Here is an 18,065-nt window from a genome sequence, read left to right on the forward strand (position 1 = left end):
TCAGCCTGAGACCAGGAGAAGTGGGATTAATTCCCTCCCTATTTCTGTACCTTGGAGCACGTAACTTGATGACCTCCCCCCAACCAGGTAGTCCTGGGTAGTGAATCAGTCATGTAGCCCAGCTCCCGGAATTCTTCCCCATGCAAATAGAATATCACCAGTATCTTAACCTCAGCCAATAGAATGCATTCACCCCCAAAATCCTATCCTATTCTGGACCAGTCCAGCCAGTACAAAATCAAATGATCCTCTGAGGGGAAGTGAGGATGATTATTAAAAAGATAGAAAAAAGAAGCAAGAGATGGATGGGAAGGCTGCAGTTCAATACCATGTCAGCCGAAGAGTATATTTATCATAGCCTTTTTATACTACAGTACCGTGGGAAGCAAAGCCACAAGCTAACAGTAACAATTTTGCTGAAGTATACACATAAGACATTTGTTCTCACCCAAAACGTTCCTGTTCCTTCCACCAAGGTCAATAGACTCTTCAGCCCCTGGCCTTGAGCCTCAAGTGCACCTCCTCTTATCGTTCCATGGCCAACAAATCTGCCTTGACTCTACCTGGCAGGAAGACTTTCTCTCTCTTTTTTCCCTCTGCTTCAGAGAAGCAGCAAATGGCTCCCGACTCCACTCCCTAACGTTCATGTAGTCCCTGACCAGTAGGAATAAAGAGTACACTGCCTATTTCACCAAGGATCATCTGAGCCTGGCTGGTTTTGCTGAGCTGTAACTCTTAGGGGAAGGCTCTCTCCGCTAAAGAACTCCTTGTTAGACCTTTGAACCCACCGGCCTGGTCAGGCTGTGATCACTCACAGAGGCAAGCATCAGAGCATGCCCACACCTCTCAACATTTCTGCCACTGAGGAACCCGGGACCTCAGCCACCTGACCCTACGTTGGCTGCCCAAACCTCTTTACTCCTGTTTCTAAGAGCTCTAGCACTATCCCAGCATCCCCAGCATGACTGGAGTTCCGCAGACTCAATTCTTCCTGGACTCCATTTCACCCGTCTTGGTCTGGCATGCGACAATAACTGATGCTCTGGAGGGAAACGCAGACCTCGGACCCCACCCACTCCAGACTTAGCCCAGTCCTTTCCAAGCCAGTGTCTCAGCAGCATCTGGACACCCCAAGAGGAGAAGCAGAACCCAGAACCACAATTTTCATCATGTTTTACCCTTCCTACAATTCTTCCCAGATCTTCTCCTCCCCAGTCAACTTTATGATTCTCTCTCTAGGGCCCCCCCCCACTCTCAAAATAAAACCAAAACACACAAAAAATGAAAATCTAAATAAACAAATGACCAATGTGATGGGTATTCATGGTTGTCAATCTGACTACATCTGGATTAACTAACACTAAAATGGCCGGCACACCTACAAGGAATTTTTTCTTAATTAAATCATTTGAAATGGGAAGACCCACTTTTAATCTGAATATTTTGATGTAGAAAAGTCCACCTTTAATCTGGGCCACATCTTCCCCTGACAGCCTATATAAAGGCCATGGAGAAGGAAGCTCTCTTTGCCTTCTTGCTCTCACTGGCAAGTCCATTACTTTACTGGCATTAGAGCCTACTTCTTTAGGATTCTGGTGTATATTGAAGACCAGCTGAGATGTCCAGCCTCATGAACTAAACTACTAGATTCTTGGACCTTCCTTTGGTAAACAGACATTGTTAGACTAACTGAGCCACAGCCTGTAAGCAATTCTAATAAATTCCCTTCCAGTGTAGATAGGTAGATAGGTAAGTAGGTAGGTATGTAGGTAGGTAGGAAGATAGATAGATAGATAGATAGATAGATAGATAGATAGATAGATAGATAGATAGATAGATCCTATCAGTTCTGTTCCTCTAGAGAACTCTGTCTAATATGACCAATAAGACCAAACAAACAAACAAACAAACGTAACAAAAAACATAGAATTCATGTTGGCCAGCTACTCCTGGACATGGGGCCCGCCCCAGAGTGTGGTTTGATATGCCCCATGACACTTCATTAGAGAAACCTAATTTCCCCTTTGTTAGTGGATATCAATTGCAAATAGCTTCTTGGTTAGGGATTAAGAACCATGTCCATCCCCCTTTTTAGTTCTGGGACCCTGTCTGGCGTGAACCTTTGCAGGCCTATGCATGCTGCCATGGTCTTCTTAGTGAGGGCATATGTACACCAGTTACATTATACCTGAAAGACACTGTTGCCGGGGAGTCATACACTACCACTGGCTCTTACAGTCTCTCCACCCCTCACCTCTTCTACATGGATTCTGAAGCCTTGAGGTAAGGCATGTGATGAAGATATTTTATTTTTAGTGGCTACTAAAGACTAGGAGTCCAGATGAAGAGATGGTTCAATGATTCAGGCAAAAAAAAAAAAATCAAGGTTACGGAGGACTGGGAGTGGGGCTGGAGAGATGGTTCAGTAGGTAAGAGCACGTGCTGTTCTTACAGAGGACCCGAGTTTGATTTGGATCTCCACTCACATGACGGTTCACAACTGTCTGTGACTCCAGGTCCAGGTGATCGATCCAATGTCTTCCTCTGGCCTCTGTGGGCAGCAGGCATGCATACCTACACACATAAAATAAAAATAAATAAATACAAGTTCTAAGACCATTAAAAAATATATGGAATCTCCTGAGCTGGAGCAAGATTCACAAGTATAATGTGCTTTCTTAGGGGTAGGGGGAGCAAGACACACAACCCTAATGAAGTCAATAGAGCCAGCCCTGGTGCAGTTTGACAGCTGTCTTCTAGTCGTAAGAAGGAAAATGTCTCAGTTGTGTTTCTATTGATGTGACAAAACACCATGACCAAGGCAACGTATAAAAGAAAAGAAGCGGCTGGGCAGTGGTGGTACATGCCTTTAGTCCCAGCACTTGAAAAACATAGGCAGGCAGATCTCCAAGTTCAAGGCCAGCCTGGTCTACAGAGTGAGTTCTGTAGACCCTGAGGCTACACAGGCTGACCCAGGGCTACACAGAGAAACCCTATTGACAGGGGAGAGGGCGCATTAAATTGGGCTTATAGTTTCAGGCGGTTAGAATCCATGATGGTGGAGTAAAGACATACAAGCAGGAACACCTTACTCACATCTTAATCTACAGCAAGGCAGGGAGGAGTGGGGGCATTGGAAATGACACAAGACTAGAAATGGCACAAACCTCAAAGCCTACTCCTGACACACCTCCTCCAAGGTCACACCTCCTAATCCTTCCCAAGCAACCACCTGGGGACCAAGTACCTGGGTGCCATTCTCATTCAAACCAGCGTAGAGAGATGGACGTGCATGAGATACCATGAGTGTCCATGTACACTGGAGGACACAGTGGGAAGGGTGCAGTCTTCAGCTCTCCCTAGAGACCAGCTTCACCCGTACCTTGATCTTGGATTTCCAGCTCCAAAACAGTAAGAAAGCAATGTCTTAAGCCTCCTGGTGTATATATTTTCTTAGGGCTGGCCTAACAAATGAATACAGTGTGCTCAGAGCAAGAGAGACGGTCTCTGCCGCTCATCTACGGTGTGTTACAGCAGCCTTAGTGCCCAAGCTTAGTAACTATCTTAGTTACTGTTCCATTGCCATGACAAAACACAATGGCCAAGGCAACTTACCAAACATTTCATTTGAAATCCTATAGTTCCAGAGAATTTAAGAGTCCATGTCTATCATGGCAGAGAGGATAACAACAAGCAGGCAGGAATGATGCTGAAACAGTAGCTGAGAGCTCACATCTCATCCAGAAGCACAAGGCAAAGCAAGAGCTAACAGTGTGTGTGTGTGTGTGTGTGTGTGTGTGTGTGTGTGTGTACTTTTGAAACCTGAAAACCCAATCCCAGTGACATACCTCATCCAACAAGGCCACACCTCCTAATCCTTCCTAAACTGTTCCACCAACTGGGAGTGAAGCATTTAAATATATGAGCTTATGGAGGTCATTCTGGTTCAAATCACCACAGTGACCCTGAGGACTCCACGCAGTCAGACTCTCTCTATTAGATCCTTACATAAGGCTCCATGGAGCATAATAAGCAGACTTCTAGAGTGAGTCTGAGACTGTGCAAGTTGTTGCAGCAGACAGCTCTTGGCCCCTCTGACAACTGCTCCTAGATGCTCCTGGACATGTGGTGTGACTGAGAACCTAGGAAGGGTTCATCAAGTGACTTTCAACAGCACTGTCTTTTTTTGAGTTGGTATTATCAAGACCAGGTCATAGAATTATACAGGAAAAACAACACAGCCTTAGACTTGGACTTCTCATGGTCTGTGTTGTGCAATGAGACAAGCAACCAAACCCAACAGCAGTGTTGGCTAAGGGGGAAGGCATCTGAAAATGGAGAAAGAGAAAGAAGCTGATGAAAGAACTGGAGAGCAGGCAAGAAGACCTTGGCTAGACATCATCTTGTTGTTGTTGTTGTTGTTTGTTGTTGTTGTTGCCTCCTTTTATTTGTGACCTTAAAGAACCAGGGATAAGACAGAGAAAACCTAACAGAGGCCCCAGTAAATCTGAGACATGGTATATGAGCTGCGGCAAATAATGTCAATGTCCTGCTTAAATTCCCCACCCCCACCCCGAAGACTTTGGAGCCTCTGCCTTCCAGGAATTAAATTCATTTGCACAGGCATTGACCTTCTGACCCACAGAACAACCTGAATGTGCCTCATAGGTTACATGTACCAGGAAAACATTTCCAAGTGTCCATGACTTCTTACTGACAGCAGCTGGTATATTTAAACATCCCAGCTTCCTTACCTCCCGCTTGGGCTAACTCTGAGACCCATGGTCTAACCTGCTACAAGGAGTCCCCCAGGAGACCAACCCCTGGTTGTGTACAATGGACACATCCTTGAGAAGAACTTTTACTCTCTTGTGTTGTGTATGCCCCTGCCGCTCTTTCTGTGACCCTTTCTAAAACAAATGCTTTCCTTCCTTCTCTCAGCATCTCTGCCACAGGAACCCAAACTACCCGTCAAACTGTAGGCAATGTGTCTTTAACAAAGCACTCCTAACTCCTCCCCGCTGTTTCCCAGGGTCAGTCCCTTCTCTACATGCAAGAAAATGGTATGTGGGTTGGGAAAGTTATTCATGGAAATTACTTTGGCTTCTTTCTTTATAGATCAGCACCTTCAAGAAGGCACCTGTGCTATATACTCTGTGGGTATAAACCCTGGTCTCTGCCTCTACAACAAAGAGCAAAAGGTGAATTATCGCCGGAATCTTTCACCTGCAACTCTTACATAGTCTAAAAGCTGTCCTTCTATCAGCATCTTACCATTTGAGCAGGGGTTCCACCAGGAGTCTCACATTTGTTGTCCATTAGTCCTCCTCTCACGTCATCGTAACCTCCCACATCCACTCTGCCTTTGTCTTTCATGTCATTGGAGTTATTTTAATGACAGCCCAGTGAGGCTGTCTGGAGGAGGCTGTGAACCATATGATGCTGTGATCTGAACTCTGCAGTATTCCATCTTGAGCAGTGGAAGTTGGGGTTCCTGGGGCTCATGGGGGCCTTCTTCTGGGAGTAAGACAATACCTCCATGGAGAGGCACCGTGGAGATGACTGGCAAGCAGTAATGAGTTTTACTGCTGAAAGAAGTCCTCATCAATACAGTCGCTCCAATGAGTCCTGGAGAAGAAAGAGAAGGGATGGATAGAGGGAAGGGAAAGGGGACAGAGAGGCTAGAGAGAAAGAGGAGGAGGAGAGAGAGATTTTAAAGAGGCTTTAAGTCATAATTATTTCTCCAGAGACCTAATAAACTGGCCATTCAGTAATGCTTGGAATACTTTGAGAAGAATTTGAAAATGATTTCCTTTTAAAGTCAGCATCACAAACTATGTCATTCTGCAAGTGACATTTTAATAGCCAAACAATCACCATGCTGCAATAAATCCTGGGAGGCTAGGGGTGATCTTCCTTTTGAGCTAGGTCATGATTTAAGTGATTTTTCACCGGTTAAATTCCATTATGATCTGGGTGACACTTCTTGTAATAATAACCTCACTGCATGGCCCCTCTTGCCATATTTATCTTCCCTGACCAGCTGCCATTCACATCATGACCCTGGGATGGTGGCAGTCTGCTCTGACCTTTGCAGTTAGTAATCCAGAAAGCATTAATGAGCCACCAAGCCACCCTAGCCTTAATTAGCTGTCTCCTGCAGCTACCAGGGTGGGGGTGGGGGTGGGGGGTGGAGGGTGGGGAGGGCTTTCAAAGCTAAGATTTGAGAGGAAGTTAGTCCTCTCAAGAAAACAAACAAGGAAAGAATCTTGGAAAACCCAAGGAACTTCTCAGCTAAGCTGAATTTGCAGCATTGTCTAGCCTCCAGTGTGGGTCTGAACACTAATGGCAGTAACACTGGTTAAATGGTTCAAGCACACAATCAGAACAATGCACCCTAAAAGGGGCTCAGCAGCAAAGAGCTATGGGACCAGATAAAAGCGCCTGACAAGCAAATCATGTGTAGCACACATGTGAATGTAAAACATTTGAGTCTCCCAGATATCTAACACTGAGTCTTCCCTTTATATTGTCTGGGACTATGTCTTGTAGTCATAATTGGGCAAGCAAGATGGCTCTACTTGTAAAGGCGCCTGCCTTGAAGCCTAAAGCCTTGAGCACAGTTCTCTCCTTCACATGATGGAGAGACTAAATTTATTCAAAGTTGTCCTCTGATTTCCACATGTGTGACATGGCATACACACACACACACACTCAAACACACAAACAAATGTAATGAAAACATGTAAAAATCAACAATAAGATCATACGGAACTATATTTAATTTTCTCTGTCTCTCTCTTTCTGTGTGTGTCTTATGAGTGCTCACATGTGTGTGCTTGCACATGGAGGTCAGATAAGGTCTCTACTGAACCTGCCCCCCATGCTGGGGTTATAGGCACTCTCTGCTGTACCCCGCTTTTTATGTGGGTGCTGGTAATCCTAACTCAGACCCTCATATTTTCGAAGCAGGCACTTTACCCATGGATCCTTCTCTCCAGCTCAGCTTTAATGAGTGTTAGCATGAGAGGAGTCGTCTCAAACCCCAGCCTGAGATCCTTACTTTGGATCATGCCCAGACTGGCAGAGCCAGGATTGCGGGAGCAGCCTACAGAGGAGAAACTTAAAAGTCTCATTCTGAGCTAACCAGAGGAAGGATGCCACACTATGAACAAATGTAAACCAATTTTATCCTGAATTCTGACTTGTAAAATGGCTAACTAGATAAAGAAAGGTCAAAACTAAGAATTGTGGCAAAACCCTAGGTTCACCCTGACTTATGTCTGTGATGCACAGATCCAAGTGTGGCACACTCTAGATGCCGTGCACGTGAAGCAGGTTAATGCAGCCCAGAAGCCCCATGGCTACTGGAGTCTTGACCACATTCTTCAGCCAGCCTTTTTATATCCAAGTGGCTGTGAGCCCCAAGATGAAAGAGGCCAGGTTTTTCAGTGAGTACCCAGTTTGCTTAGAAATGGCCTAGTAATTACAGAGAAGTCAGAAATTAGAGCCATGGCCTCTGTTCTCAGAGAAATGAAAGAGATTGTTTATATCAACCCCATGGAATCAGAAGCGTACACATTCTAAATTGGTCTCTGACCTTGACAAGGAAGCTATCCAAGCAGGTTGCAGGGTCTGGAGAAGGCATCATGGGGGTGGGGGCAGGGGGCATTACACTGAAACTTGGCTTGGAAAAAAAATTGAACTGGACTAGGAAAAAAGAAAGAAGGGTTTAGAGCAATGATGTGATATCTGGAATGAACACACTTGTCAGAAGTTAAAGCCAAAGGCTTCAGTCCACCAGAGTGTTAGATTTCCATGTGGGCAGTGAGTTCACTTAGCTTAGAACTCACAAGTGTTGGAAAATGGACCCACATTACAGCCTTAGTGGGTTTTATGGGGCTGAATAAAGACTGGATCAGCACAGACCAGCTGGATTCCATACTTGGGTCTGCTGTTTCCTGCCATGACATGAGAGCCCTACTAATAATGTCTTCTCTGTGTCTCGATGTCATCTCCATTCTCCAACTCTGCTCACCTCAGTAGGATCTCCTTGAGTCAAACAGGAGAAGTACAGGATCCACCAATTAGCAGGAGGTATGTGAATTTACAAAAAAAAAAAAAAAAAAGAATTTGAACAGTGAAAGCAGCAAGTGTGACCTGAGGAACTGCCCAGGCAGGCAGAGCCAGGACTGCAGGAGCAGCCTACAGGGAAGAAACTTAAAAGCCTCATTCTGAGCTAAGCAGGGGAAGAAAGCACCCTGGGGAGTCCAGGGCCACCACCCTGGTGTTCATAGGCCAGAATATCAAGCCTTGCTTCTTTGTCCAGCCTGAGGAGGACCTTCAGCTAACCACGGAGGAGGTGAGATGTGTCCAGTTGCAGGAAGTTAAGAAAGCTTAACTCTGTTTTCAGTTTCCTGATCCTCTCGAAGCCAGGGAGAGCCCTGAGAGGAGGCTCACATGTCATCCCACCAGTGTCAGAGAGGCTTCATCCTCTCTTCACCCTTCCTCCCTGGAAAAACGGAGTCAAAAGGAAGGCATGAGGATGGAAGGATACAGCAGATCCTACTAGACTGTATGAGGGAAAAGAGATACTGTCTCCCACTGTAAATCTCAAAAGGCACAGCTCAGGGATGATCTCCTTCTCGCGGCAATGTTTTCTTTTAGTTTAAAACCTGATTTTAAAGCTTTTTGTTTCTCATTATTTAGAAAAAAAAACAAAACATGGAAGGAAACACCATTGGTGTTGCATAAGACAGTTGCATCTGTATTACTCCAAAGAGGAGTAATTCTTTGAATTCTTCTTTGAATAAGTAGGCTTGTAATTGAGAGACACTCTCTCTCTCTCTCTCTCTCTCTCTCTCTCTCTCTCTCTCTCTCTCTCTCTCTATGTAGACCAGGCTGGCCTCAAACTCACAGAGATCCGCCTGCCTCTGCATCCCAAGTGCTGGGATCACCACCACCGCCTGGCTTAATTTCATAATTTTTCACTAGGTAAACAATAGTATCTAAGCTAATGGTATTTTATGCCCCCCCCAAAAAAAGACTCAACAGATATGGACATAAACCTCTACTAATGCCTATAAATCTCACCTGTATGGAGACGTGGCAACTTGACAGACTCTTGCAATGTGTGGACATCCAACTCTCTGTTTTAGGATGGAACCAGAGCCTCTGGTGAACCTACCCACAGACTGTCAATTAACTAACTGCTAAGCTCACATTCAGACTGCTCCAAGCTTTTGCATTTTCACACAGCAGGTGTCAACCATTCTGTAAATTTCAGGGTCAAGAAGAGAGGCCTCTACATGGATGACTGGTGTCAACCCAATCCCTTCCTTGATCATTAATTTGAGTTGGCGTGGGCTGGTGTTTGGTGCTGTTAAGTTACAGTGGTAAATCCACTGTGGTAGACAAGAGGTTCTAAAGACTTCCAGGGTGGGAGGGAATTTCAGTCTGATTTCTTAGGTCTGATTTGATTTGAGTTCTGAAATGGGGTCTCAGATATACAAGACCAGGCTCAAACTCACTCTGTAGCAGAGGCTGATCTTGAATTCCTGATCCTCCTGCCTCTGCGTCCAGAAAGTTGAGATTTTAGGCACACACCACCATGGCCAAGTGTGGAAGACTGAACCCAGGGTTTCCCACATGCTGGGCAAATTATCAGCAGAGCTACATGCTTAGCCTCTGGGCCTGCATTTAAGAATTTCATCTGAATGGAGTGTGGATACCAACTGATTACCATAGTGATTTTGATCACTGAAATCTCTTATGAGATTATCCATGACCTGCAGAGACTGAATCCTCCCTCTGATGGAGAATTTCAGATATTGTTACATTGAGTCTGAGTTGAGAAACTTCAGCCATTTTCATAGAATTAGACAAGTGTGCCTAAAACAAGTATATTCCCTTTTATCTTACATTTACTTTCGTTGTTTTAAGCAGTTGTCTTAGTTTGCTTGTACTTCTGAGATAAAAACTATGACCAAAGCAACTCATGAAGGAAAGGGTTCATTTCATCTTACAACTCCCGGTTCAACACGAAGGGCAGTCAGGGCAGGAACTCAGGCGAAGACTGAAACAGAGACCATGGAAAATGCTGCTGACTGCCATGCTCTACATGGCTTGCTTTTTGAATTTTACAGCACAGGACCATCTGCTAAGGATTAGCGCCCCCCACAGTAGGCTTAGTCCTCCCACATCATCGTTAGTGAAAATGTCCCCCAGAGATTTGCCTACAGGTCAGTATGATGGAGCCATCTTCTGAATTGAGGTTTCTTCTTCACAGATGACCTTGGCTTTTGTCAAGTTTGCAAAACCCTAACTAGCACGGCAACAGAATGTTTACTTCCTTCCACTGGTTTCTAAAAGTGCAGGGATGAAAGAAAAAAGCAGTAAGCAGAGAGGAAAAAGGCTGAGTCATCCTAACTCCCAGCTGCAGAAACCTTAGCTGTGGGCCAGTGGGGTGGTTTAGCAGGTAAAGGCCCATTCTTTCAAGCCAGATGACCTGAGTTTGAGCCCCAGACTCACACAGGAAAAGGAAAGAATAGACCATACTCATGTCTGTGCACTCTGGTGCGGGCATACATGCTCACGTGCACGCACGCAAACACACACACACACACGCACACACACATGCACACGTACACACATACTAAAAGTTTCTAAAAGAAGTCTTTGTTGTAAAAGAGCCATGACCATGGAAAATAGGAAGTAATATTTGCACATAAGATTTCTGTATTTGTCAGAATACACTAGATTACAGCACAGTAACAAAAATCTCAATGAAATATCTCAACCGTACGAGTTACTTTACTTGTTGCTATGGCCAAATAATGGTCAAAAAGCCATTTCCCAAAAGAAGGGACTGGGGAGGGAGCACTGTTTATAAAGAAATAAATTCCATCATGGTGGGGGGAAGCATAACATTGAGATCATATGCTAACCATACTGTTGCCACATCCAGGAAGCAGATGGCAGACAGGAAGTAGGGCCATGCAATAAAACTGCAAGACCTTGCACCACTGAGCTGTTTTTCTCCAGCAACGATCCACCTCCTCAAGGTTCCATATCCCAAAGCAGTGACATCAGTAGGAGACCAAGTATTCAAACACATGAGTCTATGGGAGGCTTGTCCCACTCAAATCAGAACACCAGCCACAGTGTTCACTCACAGACTTCTCTGTAGCCAATTAGCTCTCCACGAAGCTCCTGTCCAAGACCAATTAGCAGTTCATCATCTGGAAGATGTCTGCATGTCACTAAAACAGAGAATTAGAGTGGCTTTCCTCACCACCTCAGGCAGACTGGGATGTTCCACTCTACCTGCCCAACACTAGCCACGGGCCACCAGATTTCATTGGGGTTGAGAAATATAGATTCCCACGTGCCCAGAGGAGACTGCATAGGAGTGGCCTTTGTGAAAACATCACCTTTGCTCTGCCATAGTTACCCAGCAGTGAACTCGACCAGATGATAAACATTCCCAATTACCTGACCCTAAAATTGAGTCTCATGTGGAACCCTTCTTCAGTGTGTGCTTACTGAGATGGAGTGTGACTTACCGTGCTCCGGCTGGCAATGTAGCAGATGCATGGCCTCCACAAAATCCACCAGACTAGTGAAAGGACAACCATGAAACTCCATAAGATTTGGAGAGGAAAAAAAAAAAACTTTAGGCTAAAATAGTCTTCTATCTTCCTGACCATTCCTTCTTTTTTTGTTTTTGTTTCTGTTTTTCGAGACAGGGTTTCTCTGGGTAGCCCTGGCTGTCCTGGAACTCACTCTGTAGACTAGGCTGGCCTTGAACTCTGAAGTGCACCTGCCTCTGCCTCCCAAGTGCTGGGATTAAAGGCATGTGCCACCACTGCCTGGCCTGACCCTTCTTTCTTTATCCTAGATCTTGGGAGAGAAAGAAGGGTCCAACCCAAGCTGCATCACAGTCACAACAGCAGTCCTGGCTCACCCACTTGGATAAGGGCCCGACAGAAAGAACTAGAAGAAGGCCACACTCTACAGCAGGGGACATCACGGGCAAGAATGGAGGAGACCAACCTTCACTGAGCACAGATGGCAGCAAGCCAGTGTGGAATGGAACCATGCCTTTAGGCACACTGACCCTGCCCATAGGTAAATACAGTTCAGAGAGAAGTCCCAGGCACTGACCAGTCAGGTTGATAGCTAGGAAAGACTAAACAAAAGGGGGATGATCCCAGAAGTACTCTCTACGTGGCTTCTGTAAGGAAAGGAGTAGAAATGGACCCTTCCAACGGAAAAGGTCAGCACGGAGGCAGAGAGGGGGTGGGGAGAGAATGAGCTAGATTGCAGGGTCCCAGTGCTCATTGCTATAGACCAAGGCTCCTCAGTATTCCACCCCCTTTGCCATCAGTGTAGCAGTCGTGGTCATGAAAGTCTGGCCCTGCAGAGACTTACACTGTTGCCTCCATCTGCAATCCAAAGACTCCACACTTAGGTACCCAAAGAAAGATGAAGGTTGGTTTTCAAGCCTTTTTATCCCTTTGTCTTCGGCACTTAGTTAATAGGATGTATCTGATGACATTGGTAACACAACTGAATGAACTAAGTCTCAAAGAAAGAGTTGGTTGTCTCTCACTCAACCAAGGAAGCTGCCATGAAGAAAGCTGTGTCATCTGTAGGCAGGTGAATCATCCTACGTGTAGCTGGCGGCTGAGCCGAGAGCAATGTAATACCTGAGAATTACATCCTAAGAAGACCATGCTCCTGGACTGGACTTACGATCTTCCAGGGCCCCTCCCATTTAGCCTCCAGGACCAGGGTGTTTCTTTATGCGTGGGGACATGGTGGCAAGAGGAGAATCCTAAGTTCCATACCATCCCAACCCAGCTAATGTCTACTTCTTCCAGGAAGCCTTTTGTGACTAAAGGCGTCTCAGTGACCTTTGAACTCTTTGTCATCATCTGCTCTCTCCTTTGAGTTCTAATTATATTTTGCCTGTGACCTCTGGCATGAGTGAGATGCACTCACATGTCATGATCTATCGCAATACATAATATATGACAGACATTTGATACATGTGAATTGGCTAATACTACCAATGTTCACCTGTATTGTTGATTACAAGAAAGGCCTGAGAAAACATACACTTATTCTACAATTTCAGCCCCTCAATAGGATTGGTATAGTTGCACCCATTTTAAATGTAAGGAAACTGAGGATCACAGAAGAATCTCATCGGGGAGAGGCTAAGATTTAAGGCACACCCGGGGGACTTGAGTTTACAGTCCTAGCCACTCTTCGTTGGGCAGTTGGAAGGAAAGATGGCCTCCCTAACATATTCTTAAATGATTTAATTTTCCCAGCAAGCTGAGAACCAGTTCTTGTGGTTCCCTTAGAGATCATTGTCAGTCCCATATGTCATGAGAAGAGATGTGCTGAGTGATGGTTGATACAACAGCCACTGGGCTCCATTTGTGGCAGAAGCCTAATTTAGTAGGCAGACCACCCAAAGGTCAGCCTGAGTTGGTAACCCTCAGAAGGGTGGCTTCTCATTTCCCAACCTAGCAGTCAAGGATAATTACTTCCAATGCCCCCAAATTGTTATAATCAGTAGGACCGTTATCTGATAGGAGCTGTGAATCCAAACACCACCAGGAGAGAAGCTTCAGTTCCATCTCCCTCCCATGCTAATTTTAGCCTATCTCCTGCCCTTCTGCTTTTCTCAGCCCTCCACGTCCAGAGCTAATAGGCTGGAGGCTGAGAGGCTGGAGGCTGAGGTAGCTGGTCGCCCACATCTCTTCCACAGTGACAAGCCCTCGCTCAATAGTGATGGATGGATCTGTTCCTTTAGTGAGCAGGAAAGGCCATCTCAGAGTCCCCTTTCTCAAGGACAAATAAAATCACCTAAAAAGCAACTGCTTCCAGCTGAGGGAGCCAGTAGCCCTGCCTGACCTCTTGTGAAGCATCACCTTGGGCCTCTGTTGCAAACACAGGCTTCTAATCCCTGAATTGAACCTCTTCCTACTGTGGCAGCCTCTTGGTAAAAGGTGGCCTTGTTTCTGTACTAAAATGCCTGTCTACATAAGGACTTCTTTTCATTGGCATCCATCCACCCTGGTTCAAAAACAACCAGAGTCTAAACTCTATAGGAAAATCTGTAAGAATTCAGAAACCAGAGTGGAAGAACTCCCAATTCCCACAGGCCCACCTCTGAGCTGCTTCTCAAATGGATTCCTCACAAAATCAAATTAGCCCATGGCTAGACACATCTATTCAGGTAAACCTCAGCCTGAAAACAAAGTGGGTTCTTTTAAAACATGGCAGTGGAGGTGGGTTGTTTTGGTTTGCTGAGCAATTACCTTTCAAAGAGCAAAATCTCTGTCTGTACTCTAGACTATAATGGGTTTACCCAGCTCAGCTGGCCTGATGACTCATGAGAGCCAGGCAGACCAGAGGGCTAATGAAGTGCGTAATTCTCCCTCAGAGGAGCTAAGCGCTGGTCCAAATACAATTCCATCACAGAACAAAACACAATTAAAGAAACTTAGGCATTTATTGTGTGATAAAGTTCAGCTCAGGACCAAGCTAGGAATTTTTTTTTCCCAAGAAGTAGCTTTTGGCAAAGCTTATGCCATCACCTACCTTTCATTCTCAATTCAAAGGTTTGCTCGGCTTTGATCAATTAGGGATAAGAAGCTAGTATCAAAAGCTCCTTTTTCTTTTCTCCAAATAAGAAACTCAAGGTACATTTGAGGTCAAGGACATGGCCAAAGTTGAATTAGAAAAAAAGATTCAGTGGAAGATGAGGGCCTTTCCAATTTCTTCAAGTTTTTTCCATTTGAAACACTCCACGTACCATCCCTCTTTATCTCTGCCAGCCCCTCAAACAGTCCCTCGCCTGCTTGGCCCTATGCATCCCTCTTATCACAGCTTAAACTTCCTCTCCTCTGTTGTGTGCTTTGACACAACTGCATGCCTGTTTTCTTAGAACTTGCCAAGCTTTAAAGTAATATGTTTATTGTTGTGGTATTTGATGAACATTTGTCTCTTCCATGCGCCCTGAGCAAGAGGGCTGGGATTGGGTCTGTTCTTACTCATCACAGCATCCTAAATTCCCAGCATGCCATGCACCTGTCTCTTCAAAGGCTCCATGAGTATTAAATGGATGGATGACAGACTGCTTCTCTGTGAAGCCCACAGTTTTGCATGGAAGACCACCCTATTTAACACTGCTATACTACTAATCAAAAAAGTTCTGCACAGTTGTCTAATTTTGATGTGAATGTGAAAATAATGATCACAGAAACAAAAGCCAAGCTCACCTCCCTTAGCAACACCTAGTGATTGCTTGCCACTCTGTCACCACGACCACGAAAGAGCCTTTTGTTCAAGGGAAAAAGATGGCTTTTTATCCAAACATGAACACATGGTGTTTATCCACATGGAGTGTCACTGTAATATCAAATCATAAAAGTTAATTGGCTACATTTCCAATTCTTCAGCACTATCTGCATCACAATCTCTTGAGACAGAGCAGCAGAGCCATGCCAAGATGTGACAGGTTCCCCATGTTTTATTTCAAATAAGTGGGCATCTCTAAACCTGGCTGCTACCTTGCAGATGTTAAGCATGGCCCGACACTGAAGTTTTTAACTACAAAATCCAAAGATCTCTACTGACAATATGTGACAATATGTGTCAGCCAGGGAAACAAGGCCTCAGCAGGAAAGCCCCAGGAAGAGTTTGCAATGCAAGCTATAATACAAATCCATGTCTTAATCTCTCCTGTTCCCCTTCCATGCAGAATTTCCTGCACAAATTCTGAGCAAGCAAGAAAAGCACGTGAAATTGCCACAGGCTCTCTTCCACCCTTTCCAGCGAACGCTTTCTTTCTTTCTTTCTTTCTTTCTTTCTTTCTTTCTTTCTCTCTCTCTCTCTCTCTCTCTCTCTCTCTCTCTCTCTCTCTCTCTCTTTCTTTCTTTTTATTCTTTAAGTTTGTTTATTTTATTATTTTTATGTGTATAACTCTTTGGCCTGCATGTATGTGTATGTATCATGTACGTACTGGTACCTTGGGGCTCAGATTCTCTGCAATTGGAGTTACAGACAGTTACAAAGTTGCGAGCCTTCGATGTGGGCACTGGGCATTGAATCTGGGTCCTCTTCAAGAGCAACACGTGTTCTTAAGTGCCGAGCCACCTCCCTGGTCCTGCAGCTGTTTTCTGTATTGTGTTATTTATCTGGCTCCATGCCAGATAAAGGATGAGGGAGCCTCTCACTCCCTGGCCCATCTCATGCACCCTCCAGTCTAGCTCCCACCCACGGCCACTAAGCAAGGACACTATCCAAGGGCACTATCTTAATGCCCATGGATATTTTAATCAACAGCAGTATCACTCTCAAAGAGTGACTTTAACATGGTAGGGTATCAGGCATCCACTTTGAGGTGTAACATACCCCAAATTAGAACAAGGGCTATGGAAATGGCTCAGTGGGTAAAGTGCTTGCTACACAAATGTAAAAACCTGCATTCATATCTCTGGCATCCATGTAGACCCTGGTGTAGCAGTATGTGTCTGGGATTCCAGTACTGGGGAGGCAGGGACAGGAGGTTCTCCAGGTCTTGATGACCAGGCAGCCTGGCTAATAATTTATAAGCTCCAGATCCAGTAAGAGATCCTGACTCAAGAATCCAAGATGACCTGTGATTGAGAAAGACACTTGACATCAACATTAGGCCTCTGTATGCATATGCACACACCCACACAAATATAGCATATATCTTTACTACATAACACATGCACACACACACACACACACACACACACATTTTTCTACTCATTGGACAACCTAATTTCCCAGGGAGAGCTTCGTCTGGTTCAGCCAAGGACCCAAGAGGCTAGAATTACATCATTGTTTTATTTCTGCAGTTCCCAAGTATCTTTTTATAGCCGTAGATACCCTGCAAAGACTAACCAAAACCTAAGGAAAGGGACCAATAAACTCTGCCTGTGTCCTCAGTAACACCCCACTGCCCCACCTCCCACACTGGCACATTTATCAGCTCACACTATTCAACTTCAAAGTGGGACTTTTCATTTTTATCACCTCATTTTATCACCTTTATCACTTTTCATTTTTATCAAATTTATACCCCTGGGCTGAAAGGATACAACCCAGCAAAGCACATGCAGCCAATAATCCAATGCGCAACCAGTCAGGACTCAGCGCCACACCTTCTGGTTAGACAAGCCACGATGGCTATTTGCCGAGTGTACTTCTTCCTCAGCTTGTGGAATCTTTGAAGGTGAAGGCCATTCCAGCCAATGGCTAACAGGCTCATTCAAGACATCTTCTCCTTGAGCCTATTGCTGGTAGCAAGAAAGAGTCCCACCTGTCTCCATCCGAAGGGCAGCTAGAAAGTCTGTTGTTCCTTCTGCACTCTGCTCCCTTGTTCAACATTCCAACCACATTGATAGGAATGGGAGCCATGCTAACACCACTGCTGGAAACCCCAAGCTGAGCTGACAGCCTCCCTGGTAATTAACCACCACCATGAGTGGTCTACATACAAGGTGATCAGGGCCAGCAAAGGAGCCAGGCCATTAAAGCAAGTGTCTACTCTGTCGGCTGAATGCATACACGTGTATGTGAATGTATTCTTGCACCAAAATCTCACAGCTTTCTCAGTGTAGGTAGAGACTTAGTTCTGTCTCCCATAAATGTGTGAGCTGTTGAACTGGTAACAGAAAAAGAGAAAGAGAGAAAAATAGAAGTGGCATTTTGAACTACCTACTCATAATAGCTGCATCAAATTTAAATCATCAAACTAACATGTGAACAGGTGTCCTTTCACAACAGGGTAAGGATTAGACAAGTTATGTGGGCCGGGGTAATGTTGGTTACCACAGAGGGATCTGAGACGGGGTGAAGATATCTGTAGTTTATAGTTTATGAACAGAAGGGAGGGAAGGAGGGAGGATAAAGAAATAGAGAAGAAGAGAAGAAGAAGAAGAAGAAGAAGAAGAAGAAGAAGAAGAAGAAGAAGAAGAAGAAGAAGAAGAAGAAGAAGAAGAAGAGAAGAAGGA

General features: G+C 45.0%; 1 long non-coding RNA gene across 1 annotated transcript in view; it reads right to left on the reverse strand.

Moving 5' to 3' along the window:
- Positions 1–5,605: 5,605 nt before the first annotated feature.
- LOC115029081 overlaps positions 5,606–18,065 on the reverse strand; it is a 16,745-nt gene continuing 4,285 nt past the window's right edge. Inside the window, exon 3 of the long non-coding RNA XR_003834641.1 lies at positions 5,606–5,681. This is a non-coding gene — a long non-coding RNA (uncharacterized LOC115029081). The remainder of the gene's footprint in view (positions 5,682–18,065) is intronic.

The sequence above is a fragment of the Mus caroli genome, chromosome 13, assembly GCF_900094665.2.
Source record: "Mus caroli chromosome 13, CAROLI_EIJ_v1.1, whole genome shotgun sequence".
NCBI lineage: Eukaryota > Metazoa > Chordata > Mammalia > Rodentia > Muridae > Mus > Mus caroli.